Source organism: Amblyraja radiata, chromosome 1 (genome assembly GCF_010909765.2).
Source record: "Amblyraja radiata isolate CabotCenter1 chromosome 1, sAmbRad1.1.pri, whole genome shotgun sequence".
NCBI classification, from domain to species: Eukaryota; Metazoa; Chordata; class Chondrichthyes; order Rajiformes; family Rajidae; genus Amblyraja; species Amblyraja radiata.
Window position 1 is genome coordinate 127,500,020 of NC_045956.1, and position 16,376 is coordinate 127,516,395.

Consider the following 16,376-nt stretch of genomic DNA (forward strand, 5'->3'; position numbering starts at 1 on the left):
GCGGGCGATGGCGAATTGTCCCGTGGCCATTAAAGCCACGCCGGGTGCTGCAAGGTCGCGCACCGGGTCTTGATGTTAGAGCCCCCGGCGCATGCTCGCAAACTCCCGCTGCCATTCCAAGCCGCGCGGGGCGGTGATGTAGGCCCCGCTCCAGGAGCTCTTCAACCCCGCAACTCGGGCGGGAGAAGTCGCCGTTGCGGGAGCCCTGAAAAGCGGACTCCCTCCAGGGACCCGCGGGCTCCCGGTGTCGCCGTCCGCCAAACCCGCAGTTGCAGCCACCGAATCTCCAGAGGTCGGGCCGCAGCAGCGTCCACCACAGCTCCACCCGCTCTGGACTCGGCCAGCTCCACGACGGTGAGGTGAGTAGTCGGCACCACAGCCCCCGGTCTTCCTGTTGGAGGCCGCTCCTCGTTGCAGCCCCAACGACAACGGAGACCCGACAAAGAAAAGGTCGGGTCTCCCGTGCAGGGAGAGATTTAAAAGTTACCCCCAACCCCCCCACACCACCCCCACCCCCCCCCCACACACATACCCCAACAAAAATAACAAAAACTACATAAAAACATAGACATAAAATAATACAAAACGCTGACGGACTGCAGAGGCCGCTGCTGACGAGAGTCGCGCCGCCCACCGGTAACAAATTCCACAGATTCACCACCATCTGAATAAAGAAATTCCTCCTCTTCACCTTCCCTAAGGAACGTCCTTTTATTCTGAGGCTATGACCTCTGGTCCTAGACTCTCCCACTAGTGGAAACAGCCTGTCTAAATCTACTCTATCCAGGCCTTTCACTGTTCAATAATTTTCAATTAGGTCCCTCCTCATCATTCTGTTTCGGGGCGTATGATAATAAAACACTATTGACTCTTGAACATTAGAAATTTAAGCAAAGGTTGGCCCAATGGGCGTCAGGGGTTATGGGGAGAAAGCAGGAGAATGAGGTTGAGAGGGAAAGATAGATCAGCTATGATTGAATGGCGGAGTAGACTCGATGGACCGAGTGGCCTAATTCTGCTCCAACAACCTGTGAACTTTAACTCCCATGCTTGTTTTGCATTTCAATGAGGTTATGGCTCGTATGTTATTTTGACATAATTTTCCAATACTAATCCTATATCCCTTGTTTTTGTTCAATCTAAAAATATTAATCTGTCTTGAATAAATTCAGTAACTAGGACTCCAGAGCGCTTGAGACTGTGAAACCTGCTACAACCTTGTTTACATGAGACACTATCACGCTATGTTTAATGCCAATTATAGTCCCTTACTTAAGAAACTAAATAGTCTAATCAAATTATGGAAAACGCTCCCGATGTCTTTAATAGGTCGAATAAATGCTATAAATATGATCTTTCTACCACAAATCCTATATCTATTTCAATCAATACCTATATATCTTCCAAAAAAGTTTTTCAAAAAACTAGACTCAGACATTACAAATTTTACATGGGACTATAAATCCCACAGAATACAAAGAACACACCTTAGTAAACCCAAAGAGCTGGGTGGTCTTGCACTCCCTAACTTTATGTACTATAATTGGGCAGTAAATATTAAAAATATGATTCACCTGCTGGACAATTCTGCCCAGCAGGTGGACTGGATTGTAATGGAGAGAGAGGACTGCTCTCCGTGTAATATAGGAGCGACTATCCTTTCACCAATGAATCTGAATAACAAAAATTACAATAGAAATCCAATCATACACAGCGCAATTAGAACTTGGAAACAAATAAAACAGAATCTAAAATTAAGGAATCTATCTCTTTTAATGCCAATAGTCAATAATCCGTCGTTTAAACCTTCTACTATAGATAAATAATTTACACAATGGGAAAGAATGGGAATCAAAACGCTCGGAGACTTGTATGAATTAGGAAAATTATTATCATTTCAACAATTACAACTGAAATATAATTTGAGAAATAATCAATATTTTAAATATCTTCAATTGTGTGACTATCTGAAAAAATACACAAAAGACTATCATAACATGCCGCCAGACTTACTGGACGAAGCAATGAAGACAAAGGCTGAATCAGCAAACCTAATATCATGCTTATACAACACTATTTTAAATATAGAAATACCCACAACTGATGGTATTAGAAGAGACTGGGAACAAGAACTAGCTATAAAAATTTCAAAAGAGAGCTGGGATAAACACTTACTATATGTGCATAAATGCTCGATCAACGTACGACATACTCTAATTCAATTCAAAACATTACATAGACTACTATTCAAAAATAAAAATAAATAAACTTTTCCCTAACGTTTCACCCATTTGTGATAAATGTCAGTCTCATGAAGCTACCATAGCGCACTCTTTTGTTTTTTGTATAAAAATCCAAAAATTCTGGAACAAAATATTTGAAATCTTCACAAAACTATTTAAAATAAAACTCATACCAAAAGCAGAATGGATTATTTTTGGAATAACGGAAGGTAGCCCTGAACTAAACGTGTTTCAAAAGAATTTACTTAATTACGGTCTAATAATGGCCCGTAATTAACGGTACCTCTTTGACATTTATCCATTACCTTTACTAGGTTCTCAGAATCGGTTAAATTTTGGCAATTATAGATTTGGTAGTTCACAACAATAATGGCACACAATAGCTTTGCAGGTCCCAACAAGTTTGCTTTACAAACATAACTTGCCTTTTATAGAGTTCTTTTCATCTTTATTGGTAGTAACTTTGGTTAGATCGCCCACGGTGCAAGCTCTGATATCTTATTTCCTGAAGTAGTGATTGGAGTTCTATGTGAGTCTTCTTCTATCGTGTCCATCTTCCATGTTTCAAATTTTGACATCGCTGTCATCGTCCGTCCTGAAAAGGACGCAAGCTTCCGGCGACAATCAGTGGGAGCCATCACGTTGCAATAGATGATTGTGGTTGCAGAATTAGCTCGGGATACATCCAGTTTCCAGCCCCGCAACGTGGACGCTTCTGCAATGGGGCCTATGTGAGTGATCTGTTACCTGATCCAACAGTATTTCAGATGTTCACCAGTAGGGTATCTGCAGGGGGTAAAATACCACCATTTTGGGTACATATTAATCCCAATATTTGAGCCTAAAATCTGTACCCACGTTCCCTGCCCTTCCCCATTACAAGGCCATCAATCAATTAGACAACTTGAAATAAGTTTACATTTCATACTTTTTGTTATAATATCAGATTTGGGAAGTAAAATAATGAGATTTAATTTCATTTTAGGCTTTGTAGGGAATTTTTTAGTCCATCTGGACAGCAGTGTATTGTAATTGTGTATTCCTGATCAGTAAGCTTCCAAATTTGCGTATTTTGAATTTGGAGCTGATTTTTAATTGTTTTGAAATTATCCAGAAGATGCTGAAATATATACCTATTCCAATCTTCTCCCCTTCTGTCCCAAAAGGTACTAATCTGGCAGTTCAGCAGACTACCAACAAGTTACTCCAGTTCCTCGTGTGCAAGTCCAGACAATGAGTGCACAAAGCTATTCCACTGTGGAGGCTACATCATGTGAGCCCAAACTTATTTCTAGCTGTTGCTTTGCACTTTCTATTAGGCTATTAGAATAGCAAACATTTTTGTAGGACAATCACTGATTTAAGTGTTCACTCTAGTCTTAGCTGCAGACGTGGAAGGAAGCTATATCAGATTTTTATACCAATTGAGACATTCCAGTACTATCTAGAATCAAGGAATGTTGTCTGTGATTTTCTCAGAAGCAATGTTATATCCACATTAACTGACTGAATTCCACAGAGGCTCAAGAAGAGGGTACTGACGCCCTCATGCAAACATCATTTAAAATTAGTTTGTTTCTATTTTGTAAATTGAGGGATTTGGGGCATTCTAATGTTTTTATTTTGTACATCAGAAAAACAGTAAAATTAGGCAATAGTTCAACAAAAATAATAAAGATCGAAGCCTGGACTGCATTTAATGGTGACTCAGTAGCCAGTTTACATCTCTTCTATTGGTTATTTCAATGGACATCATTGGTATTTAAGCACAAATAAATGTCAATTTGTTATTGTCCACTTTAGACAATCATAGAAAGTTTTAATTATCTATCTTTGTATGTTAATCCTAAAAAATGCTTTAGTTTTATTTTGCAGCTCAAATCTTGATCCTTTATATCTGTCTGTGAGCTTTTCTGTATCATTTTGAATTATATTCCCTCTGTGCTGTTACCTCCAAAAACCATGTGTTATCATTCCCAGAACTTCTGGTTTGATTCTCTCCAAATTAGGTTTCCACCCTATCATTGTTCTGAAATAATCCCATCAAAGTGGCAAATTACATTCAATGTGACTGCTACCATGTGAACCATCCCTTCTCAATCTGTCTTGATTACACATCCTCTGCACAAACGGTTTGTACTCTTTCCATCAACTAAGCAATCTTTTCAAAGTGTACAGGCAAAATAGAGTGATCTTGTGTTTAGTGTCATGCCAAACATTGGGACTGTTTACCGTCTGTTTTATGTTAGTACAGTGCCTCTCGTTCCATCCTTTCTCCTTCCACATATATTTTGGTTCATTTGAAGTTCTAATGAATTTAGTGTATACCACATTAAATCTTATTCACTCACTGTGCCAGTTCCCATTCACTTAAATTCCTAATCTCTCAATTGGGTGAAGTTAAGATTTGTGTATCACGTTAAAATCCCTGTTTGGATTCGCACCTCCCTATTTATGATGCTTACCATCAGCTTTACAATCCCCAAATTCCCTATTCCTCCAGCTTGTGAATTTGCTTCCTATGAATGGTGAACATAAAATCTTTCTCTTCAGCTTCCTAGCAACAGCTTATTTGGGTCTCTTGCCATAAAGTGCCCACTTTAAAAAAAAAAGATACAGCAGGGAAACAGGCCCTTCGGCACACATTAACACTATCCTACACACACACTAGGGACAATTTACACGTACACCAAGACAATTAACCTACAAACCTGTCCGTCTTTGGAGTGGCACTGTGAAGCAATGTTGTATTATTTAAAGATGTAAATACAAGTTGGCTTTTGGAGGTTATTTTTGGTGCAGTGGGCTAAGGGATGGAAAAGTTGGAATCGGTGAGAGTTGGGTTTTGTTGAAGTGTGGTGGCACATAAGGTTGCAGCAAGGAAGGGTGGGTGTAGAATATTGGGAACCACATTACCACAAAAGTAATTGCATAGAGTCATACAGGAATGCACACCTGCATCTGGGAACTTGGGACAAAGTTTCCATATCCTGTGAACAAGGTTCCCTTCCTGGCACTCATCGGGCTCCAGAATCTAAAAAAAATTGAGAGGTCATTTTTTAATCTTCTGTGGGACTGTCCTGTTAATCCTTTGTTCAAAATAAAATTGTGTTAAATGTTCAAATATAAATTGCCTTTTGTTTTCCTTTACTCCGAATACAATGCAAGCTGGTAGAGGTGTAGAAACAAGGAACCACAGATGCTGGTTTACAAAAGAAGACACAAAGTGCTGGCGTAGCTCAGTGGGTCAGGCAGCATCTCTGGAGAACATGGATGGGTGACATTTTGGGTTGTGACCCTTCTTCAGACTGATGGGGGGGGGGGGAGAGAATACTGAAATAAAGGAGGGGTGGGATAAAGACTGGCAGGTAACACAAGTGGGTGGGGTATTTGGTAGGCAGATGGTTGCACAAAGGCCACAGATGAAAAAAGCAAAAGGCGAGTGACAAAAGGATTGTAGAGTTGTGAATAATGAGGCTGGAGTAAGGAATGTAGGTGGAAGAGTAGGGGAGAAATGGGTGCTAGACCTGGTGGGACAAAGGGGAGGGGTGGTGTTGTGGGGAGGCAGCTGATAGAGCTGTTGACTCAATACCAGTGTCCTGGGTTTGATATGTCGGTATGCTTTGCACGTTCTTCCTGTGACCGCGTAGGTTTCCTTTGGATTCCTTCCATGTTCCATAGATGTGTGTATGTGTAGGTTAATTGGGCTGTCTAAATTAAATCACCCCAAGTGGGTGTGGATCGGATGAGAAAGTGAGATAGCAGAACATGCGTGAGTGATTGATTGAAGGCCGGCGAGAACTTGATGGGCCAAAGGGCCTGTTTCCATGCTGCATCTCTAAAGGAAAATGATTAATGAGAATTGCATTTTTCATCACCTCAGTTACCTGAAAGCACTTGAGAACTAATAAGTACATTCGAATTATAATCGATGTTATATTGCAAAAATGCAGCAGAAATGTTCTCTCAGGAAAAAACTAAGAGCAACAATGTAATTAGATTATACAGATTATTATTATGAATGACTTAACAAAGGGGTTGGATGTCAGCTGATGTTAGAACTCACTACTACTTTTGTAGGAGGCTTGAATCTTTGGCCACATGATTCTGAGGAATGAGAACCAAGGTTGAAATCAATATACATTAAATATAATGCAGGCTTAAATATAATAAGGTTAACTCAATTAGGGAGTTAAACTGTCAAATTTGATAGATTTTGCATCCCTTTTAGGACATCCCAAAGTAATTTGAAGCCAATTAAGTGTAGTTACTACAGTGACTGGAAATTGTGAAATAAATGCACTTGCGGATGAAAATCTTATTCTACCACACACGATGCCGTGGTATAATGCTGCTGGAGCTGCACAACCATTTTAAGATGTGTAACATAGAAACATAGAAAATAGGTGCAGGAGGAGGCCATTCAGCCCTTCGAGCCAGCACCGCCATTCATTGTGATCATGGCTGATCGTCCCCTATCAATAACCCGTGCCTGCCTTCTCCCCATATCCCGTGACTCCACTAGCCCCTAGAGCTCTATCTAACTCTCTCTTAAATCCATCCAGTGACTTGGCCTCCACTGCCCTCTGTGGCAGGGAATTCCATTAATTTCACAACTCTATGGGTGAAAAAGTTTTTTCTCACCTCAGTCTTAAATTACCTCCCCTTTATTCTAAGACTGTGGCCCCTGGTTCTGGACTCGCCCAACATTGGGAAAAATTTTCCTGCATCTAGCTTGTCCAGTCCTTTTATAATTTTATATGTTTCTATAAGATCCCCCTCATCCTTCTAAACTCCAGTGAATACATGCCTAGTCTTTTCAATCTTTCCTCATATGACAGTCCCGCCATCCCAGGGATCAATCTCGTGAACCTACGCTGCACTGCCTCAATCACAAGGATGTCCTTCCTCAAATTAGGAGACCAAAACTGTACACAATACTCCAGATGTGGTCTCACCAGAGCCCTATACAACTGCAGAAGAACCTCTTTACTCCTATACTGAAATCCTCTTGTTATGAAGGCCAACATTCCTTCAGCTTTGGTACACAAAATTGCTGGGGAAACTCAGCGGGTGCAGCAGCATCTATGGAGCGAAGGAAATTCATTTAGCTTTGTTCACTGCCTGCTGTACCTGTAAGCCAACTTTCAGTGACCGGTGTACAAGGACGCCCGGGTCTCACTGCACCTCCCCCTTACCTCACTCCCCTCCATTGAGTCTGTCCAAAGCAAGCGATGCCTGCGAAGGGCGCTCAGCATCGTCAAGGACTGCTCTCACCCCAACCACAGACTGTTTACCCTTCTACCATCCGGGAGGCGCTACAGGTCTTTCCGTTGCCGGACCAGCAGGTCCAGGAACAGCTTCTTCCCTGTGGCTGTTACATTACTCAACACTGCACCTCGGTGATTCCCCCCCCCCCCCCCCCCCCATTCTAAGTCGCTCTTCTAGGGAGATGCTAACTGCATTTTGTTGTCTCTGTACTGTACACTGCACAATGACAATAAAGTTTGAATCTGAATTGAGATAATAATCTGCCTCCTTGTTTTTGCCGCCAAAGTGGATAACCTCACATTTATCTATATTATACTGCATCTGCCACGCATCTGCCCACTCACTCAACCTGTCCAACCTCACCCTGCAACCTCCTAACATCCTCTTCACAGTTCACAACCAATTTTCTATCCATGTCAACACCCTACCCCCAATACCATGTGCTCTAATTTTAGTCACCATTCTCCCGTGCGGGACCTTATCAAAGGCTTTCTGAAAGTCTAGATACACTACATCCACTGGCACCCCTTCATCCATTTTACTTGTCACATCCTCAAAAATATCCAGAAGATTAATCAAGCATGATTTCCCTTTCATAAATCCATGTTGACTTGGACTAATCCTTTTACTGCTATCCAAATGCCCCATTATTACCTCTTTAATAATTGACTCCAGCATCTTTCCCACCACCGAAGTCAGGCTAACTGGTCTGCAATTCCCCGTTTTCTCTCTCTCGCTCCTTTCTTGAAAAGTGGGATAACATTAGCTATCCTCCAATCCACAGGAACTGATCCTGAATCTATTGAACATTGGAAAATGATCAGGGGGGGTAGGACTTCCTAAAGGTGTGTGGTTTGCAGGTTTATTGATCACAGTGATTGCCCCTAGAGTGTAGGTGAGGGGTAGATTCTGGAGAGGGTTTGATGGGAATGTGGGCAGAATCACAAAATTGGATTAGTGTATGATGTATGTAAATGGGTGGTTGATTTATAGATGCAGACTTGGTGGGCTGAAGGGTCTATGTTCATGCTGTATCGCTTTGACTTCATAATTACATTCATGATGAATGTATTGTGTGTTTTTTACTTAAGGTATCTTTACCTTGTCTATTTCCGATGAAAATGTCTCATCACTGTGATACATCAAATGAGTACAGTCATCCGAGATTTCCACAGGTTCTGAGATATTTGGATTGAGTGTTGATTTCAAATGTCAGATACTGCTGAATCATTGCAGGAAGAACTCTAAATAATTTTGTGTCAAATGAAAATGTATTATATTGCATGTAGCCCATTACTTTCATGGACTGTGTGGTGTGAGACACTTATGTTCATTTGAAAGTTGTGGGCAATGCTGGCAAAGGCAACATTTATTGTACAAGGTGGTAGTGTGCCTTTGTAATTCAAGACAATCTGGCAACAGGCTGTTTGTGCAGGAAAATGGCAGAATAAATGTTAAACCAAAGTTTAAAAAAAAATCAACTACACTCTTAATGAAGAAACTCAACTTATCTTGTACAAGCGGCATGTTTGTATAAGCACAAATGGCATCTGAAGAAATGGGTCAGAAGAAGGGTCCTGACCCAGCTTGTCATCTGTCCATTTACTGCCTGACCCACTGAGTTCTTCTAGCAGTTTGCATTTTTTGCACAGATGCCATACTTGTGCTATTTCTCATGTTGTTATCTGATGAAAATGCTCCCATAGTTTTGTTATGTGGAGGAATTAGGTCATAGGGTCATAAGGAATAGGAATAGAATTCAGCCATTCAGCCCATCAAGTCTAATCTACCAGTCAAACATGGCTGATCTGTGTCTCCTTCCTAACCCCATTCTCCTGCCTTCTCCCCATAACCTCTGACACCTGTCCATCTATCCATCTCCACCTTAAATATATCCACTGACTTGGCATCCACAACCTTCTGTGGCAAAGAATTCCACAGATACACCACACTCTGAGTAAATACATTTTGCGTCATCTCCTTCTTATAAGAACGTCCTTTAATTATGAGGCTATGACCTCTAGCCCTAGACTCTCCCACTAGTGGAAACATCCTCTCCACATCCACTCTATCCAAGCCTTTCATTATTCTGTATGTTTCAGTTAGTTTCCCCTAATTTTTCTAAACTCCAGTGAGTACAGGCCCCGTGCCATCAAACGCTCATCATAGGTTAACCTACTCATTCCTCTGATCATTCTTGTAAACCTCCTCTGGACCGTCTCCAGAGCCAGCACATCCTTCCTCAGATATGTGCCCAAAATTGCTCACAATATTCCAAATGCGGCCTTACCAGCGCCTTTTAGAGCCTCAACATTACGTCCCTGTTTGGTATACACGTCCTCTTGAAATAAATACGAGCATTAAGTTTGCTTTCTTCTACTGATTCGACTTGCAGATTGACTTTTTGGGAATCCTGCAGCAGCACTCACAAGTCACTTTGCACCTCCGATTTCTGGATTCTCACCCAATTTTAAAAATAGTCTACGCCTTTATTCCTACTACCAAAGTGCATGACTCCACACTTTGCTACACAATATTCCATCTGTTGCTTCTCTGCCCACTCTCCCAACCTGTCCAAGTCCTTCTGCAGAGTCCCTGCTTTCTCTGCACTCCAACTACTTTCGTATCATCCTCAAACTTTTCCCCAACTCCTTCAATTACCTCGACCAAATCATTAATATACAACGTGAAGAGTAGTGGCCCCAGCACCGACCCTTGTGGAACTCCACTAGTCACTGTTCAATTACTGTACTTGAACAAAGCATGATCAAGCAAAGTTGATACATTTCCAAGAAGGTGCTATATGTGACCTACTGAGAACCTTGCAAGTGTGGCACGAGGTAAATCTTTTTAGCACAGACTTGAACTCGAATTAATAATCTGAAAGGATATTGGAAGTAGATTCAGTCAATAGTTCTTTTATCATCATATGTCTGGAAACGGAACAATGAAATTCTTACTTGCTGAAGCACAAGAGATATGTAAACAATTTACTCTAAATAGGCAATAGTAGTGCAAAGTCAAAAATATCCACAAGTCTATATAGTTTGGAGCCTATTTGGAGGTTGTACTGTTTAATAGGCAGATGGTTATAGGGAAGAAGCTGCTCCTGAACCTGGACATTAGTTTTCAGGCTCCTATAACTTCTTCCTGATGGCATCACTTTTAAAGAGGAATTGGGTAAGTTTACAAGGGCTTGAAATTTCAGTGTTTCTCTTTTCAATGATTTTTCTCCTATAGGTACACCAAATTTGGATTGCAATGTGCCAGAGTGCTATCCATTCTGAAATAACCAATTGGTTTCTGCCCAAAATCTATCCTAGCACCAATGAAGCATTTGTATAAATGACTGCATAAAAGAGATCAAGCAGGAATAGTCAAGTTCACTGGCTATGAATGTCAAACAGAGCCATCTGAAACAGGTCATCTCAAACATACCTTGTTATGTCAATACATCTGGTGCAGAGTTTAGCTGGGATGATCCAAGGGTCTAGGTGCACTTCACATCCAACATTCAAATTTGACTGAAGGAAGGAACTGCAGATGCTGGTTTAAACCGAAGACAGACACAATAGCTGGAGTAACTCAGTGGTCAGGCAGCACTCAAACTTTACTAAATGAGTAGGGTTGCTGATCTGATTAGAAAAGGAAGGTTCAGGTTTTTTTTAAAAATATTTTTTTGTTAATCTGGATACATTTAATTTGTGTCTCATAAAATACTTTAAATTGTTTTTTAATTATTTAAATCAATCAAAATGTGTTAATATCTCTGATTATCAAAGATATTTAACAACCTTTAAAAATATCTGCCTAAAGATGCCTGGGCAGAGCAGTGCAGAGGTTTAAGATCCATCATCTGAGGCCGTTACCATTCACATAATGGTCCACCTCATGGAATGACCCTGGCAACAAGGCCGAGGCCTTCATAGAGCCTCAGAGTAGGGACAGGTGCAGGAATACTCCTTCAGCGAGCTCAATATGTTACCACATAAAACACAATGCAATCCATATAACCATATAACCATATAACAATTACAGCACGGAAACAGGCCATCTTGACCCTTCTAGTCCGTGCCGAACACGTATTCTCCCCTAGTCCCATATACCTGCACTCAGACCATAACCCTCCATTCCTTTCCCGTCCATATAACTATCCAATTTATTTTTAAATGATAAAAACGAACCTGCCTCCACCACCTTCACTGGAAGCTCATTCCACACAGCCACCACTCTCTGAGTAAACAAGTTCCCCCTCATGTTACCCCTAAACTTCTGTCCCTTAATTCTCAAGTCATGTCCCCTTGTTTGAAACTTCCCTACTCTCAGTGGGAAAAGCTTATCCACGTCAACCCTGTCTATCCCTCTCATCATTTTAAAGACCTCTATCGTCCCCCCTTAACCTTCTGCGCTCCAAAGAATAAAGCCCTAACTTGTTCAACCTTTCTCTGTAACTTAGTTGCTGAAACCCAGGCAACATTCTAGTAAATCTGTTCAAGAAGGAACTGCAGATGCTGGAAGATCGAAGGTACACAAAAATGCTGGAGAAACTCAGTGGGTGCAGCAGCATCTATGGAGCGAAGGAAATAGGCGACGTTTCGGGCCAAAACCCTTCTTCAGACTGATGGGGGGTGGGGGGGAGAAGGAAGGAAAAAGGGAGGAGGAGGAGCCCGAGGGCGGGGGGATGGGAGGAGACAGCTCGAGGGTTAAGGAAGGGGAGGAGACAGCAAGGGCTAGCAAAACTGGGAGAATTCAACGTTCATGCCATCCGGACGCAAGCAACCCAGGCGGAATATGAGGTGCTGTTCCTCCAATTTCCGGTGTTGCTCACTCTGGCAATGGAGGAGACCCAGGACAGAGAGGTCGGATTGGGAATGGGAGGGGGAGTTGAAGTGCTGAGCCACCGGGAGTTCAGGTAGGTTATTGCGGACTGATCGGAGGTGTTCGGCAAAACGATCGCCCAACCTCCGCTTAGTCTCCCCGATGTAAATCAGCTGACACCTAGAGCAGCGGATGCAGTAGATGAGGTTGGAGGAGATACAGGTGAACCTTTGTCGCACCTGGAACGACTGCTTGGGTCCTTGAATGGAGTCGAGGGGGAGCTGAAGGGACAGGTATTGCATTTCTTGCGGTTGCAACGGAAAGTGCCCGGGGAGGGGGTGGTACGGGAGGGAAGGGAAGAATTGACAAGGGAGTTGCGGAGGGAGCAGTCTTTGCGGAAGGCAGACATAGGGGGACATGGGAAGATGTGGCGAGTGGTGGGGTCACGTTGGAGGTGACGGAAATGGCGGAGGATTATGTGTTGTATTTGCCGGCTGGTGGGGTGAAAGGTGAGGACAAGGGGGACTCTGCCCTTGTTGCGAGTGCGGGGATGGGGAGAGAGAGCAGTGTTGCGGGGTATGGATGAGACCCTGGTGCGAGCCTCATCTATGGTGGCGGAGGGGAATCCCCGTTCCCTGAAGAACGAGGACATTTCCGATGCCCTGGTGTGGAACGTCTCATCCTGGGAACAGATGCGGCGTAGGCGGAGGAATTGGGAGTAGGGGATGGAGTCTTTACAGGGGGCAGGGTGGGAAGACGTGTAGTCCAGATAGCCATGTGAGTCAGTTGGTTTGTAGTGTATGTCGGTCAGAAGTCTGTCCCCTGCGATGGAGATGGTGAGGTCAAGGAATGGTAGGGAAGTGTCGGAAATGGTCCAGGTGTATTGGAGTGCCGGATGGAAGTTGGTGGTGAAGTGGATGAAGTCAGTCAGTTGTGTGTGGGTGCAGGAGGTGGCCCCAAAGCAGTCGTCAATGTAACGGAGGTAGAGGTTGGGGATGGGGCCCTGGTACGTATTGAACAAGGATTGTTCAACGTACCCGACAAAGAGGCAGGCGTAGCTGGGGCCCATGCATGTGCCCATAGCTACGTCTTGTGTTTGGAGGAAATGGCAGGAGTCAAACGTAAAGTTGTTGAGGGTGAGGACCAACTCCGCTAGGCGGAGGAGAGTGTCAGTGGCTGGGTATAGGTTGCTCCTCTGGTCGAGGAAGAACCGGAGGGCTTTGAGGCCATCCTGGTGGGGGATGGAGGTGTGGAGTGACTGGACATCCATGGTGAAGATGAGGGGCAGAGGGCCTAGAGAGTGGAATGCGCGGAGGCGGCGGAGAGTGTCTGAGGCGGGAAGGGATTTGACCAAGGGGGATAGTATGGAGTCAAGTAAATCTAGTTCTAGTAAATCTAGTTCTAGATTCTAGTAAATCTCTGTACTCTATCTATTTTGTTGCCATCCTTCCTATAATTAGGCGACCAAAATTGTACACCATACTCCAGAATTGGCCTCACCAATGCCTTGTACAATTTTAACATTACATCCCAACTTCTATACTCAATGCTCTGATTTATAAAGGCCAGCACACCAAAAGCTTTCTTTACCACCCTATCTACATGAGATTCCACTTTCAGGGAACTGTGCACAGTTATTCCCAGATCCCTCTGTTCACCTGCATTCTTCAATTCCCTACCATTACTGTCGTTGTGTCCTTGGGCAAGACACTTCGCCCACCTTTGCCTGTGTGTGTCCTTGGGCAAGACACTTCATCCACCTTTGCCTGTCTGTATGGAAGTAATTGTGTGAAGCACTTTGGGGTCAATGCAAGTTGACTAAAAATGTGCTATATAAATAAAGACATTATTATTATTATTATTATTATTTACCATGTACGTCCTATTTTGATTTGTCCTGCCAAGATGTAGCACCTCACACTTATCAGCATTAAACTCAATCTGCCATCTTTCAGCCCACTCTTCCAACTGGCATAAATCTCTCTGTAGACTTTGAAAATCTACTTCATTATCCACAACCCCACCTATCTTAGTATCATCTGCATACTTACTAATCCAATTTACCACACCGTCATCCAGATCATTGATGTACATGACAAACAACAGTGGACCCAACACAGATCCCTGTGGCACCCCACTAGTCACTGGCCTCCAACCTGACAAACAACCATCCACCATTACTCTCTGGCATCTCCCATTCAGCCACTGTTGAATCCATCTTGCTACTCCACCATTAATACCCAACCATTGAACCTTCTTAACCAACCTTCCATGAGGAACCTTGTCAAAGGCCTTACTGAAGTCTATATATACAACATCCACTGCTTGACCCTCATCAATTTCCCGAGTAACCTCTTCAAAAAATTCAAAAAGATTAGTCAAACATGACCTTCCAGGCACAAATCCATGTTGATTGTTCCTAATCAGACCCTGTTTATCCAGATGCTTATATATATTATCTCTAAGTATCCTTTCCATTAATTTGCCCACCACTGACGTCAAACTAACAGGTCTATAATTGCTAGGTTTACTCTTAGACCCCTTTTTAAACAATGGAACAACATGCGCAGTACGCCAATCCTCCGGTACTATTCCCGTTTCTAATGACATTTGAAATATTTCTGTCATAGCCCCTGCTATTTCTACACTAACTTCCCTCAATGTCCTAGGGAATATCCTGTCCGGACCTGGAGACTTATCCACTTTTATATTTCTCAAAAGTGTCAGTACTTCCTCTTCTTTGAATCTCATAGTTTCCATAGCTACTCTACTTGTTTCCCTTACCTCACATAATTCAATATCCTTCTCCTTGGTGAATAATGAAGAAAATAAATTGTTCAATATCTCCCCCATCTCTTTTGGCTCTGCAGATAGCTGTGCACTCTGATTCTCTAATGGACCAATTTTATCCCTCGTTATCCTTTTGCTATTAATATAGCTGTAGAAACCCTTTGGATTTACTTTCACCTTACTTGCCAAAGCAACCTCATATCTTCTTTTAGCTTTTCTAATTTCTTTCTTAAGATTCTTTTTACATTCTTTATACTCCTCAAGCACCTCATTTACTCCATGCTGCCTATAATTATTGTAGATCTCTTTCTTTTTCCGAACCAAGTGTCCAATTTCCCTTGAAAACCATGGCTCTTTCCAATTTTTACTATTTCCTTTCAACCGAACAGGGACATAAAGATTCTGTACTCTTAAAATTTCACCTTTAAATGTCTTCCATTTCTCTTCCACATCTTTCCCATAAAACAAACTGTCCCAATTTACTCCTTTTAAATCCTTTTGCATCTCCTCAAAGTTAGCCTTTCTCCAATCAAAAATCTCAACCCTAGGTCCAGTTCTGACCCTCTCCATAATTATATTGAAACTAATGGTATTGTGATCACTGGTCCCGAACTATTCCCCAACGCATACCTCTGCCACCTGACCCGTCTCATTTCCTAACAGGAGGTCCAGCACCGCCCCTTCTCTAGTAGGTACTTCTATGTATTGCTGCAAAAAATTATCCTGCACACATTTTACAAACTCCAACCCATCCAGCCCATTTACAGAATGTGTTTCCCAGTCTATGTGTGGAAAATTGAAATCTCCCACAATCACTACCTTGTGCTTACTACTAATATCTGCAATCTCCTTACATATTTGCTCTTCCAATTCTCGCTCCCCATTTGGCGGTTTATAATACACCCCTATAAGTGTTGCTACCCCTTTCCCATTTCTCAGTTCCACCCAAATAGCCTCCCTAGACGAGTCCTCTAATCTATCCTGCCAAAGCACTGCTGTAATATCTTCCCTGATAAGCAATGCAACACCTCCACCTCTTGCCCCTCCAATTCTATCACACTTGAAGCAACGAAATCCTGGAATATTTAGTTTCCAATCACAGCCCTCCTGCAACCATGTTTCACTGATCGCCACAACATCATATCCAATGTACTTGTGAATTTTTGATTTTAGTGCAAATTATATGGAATAAATCTTTTTTCTTAATGATAGTGAAATACTTTGTGCCATAAGATCTTCTGTGGTGTCTCTGCT

The 16,376-nt window shown here is 42.5% G+C and overlaps 1 protein-coding gene across 1 annotated transcript in view; it reads left to right on the forward strand.

Moving 5' to 3' along the window:
* The window catches only part of LOC116979191 (chondroitin sulfate proteoglycan 4-like), an 87,159-nt gene that overhangs the window by 59,756 nt on the left and 11,027 nt on the right, over nucleotides 1-16,376 (forward strand). The gene's annotated exons all lie outside the window — the stretch shown is intronic.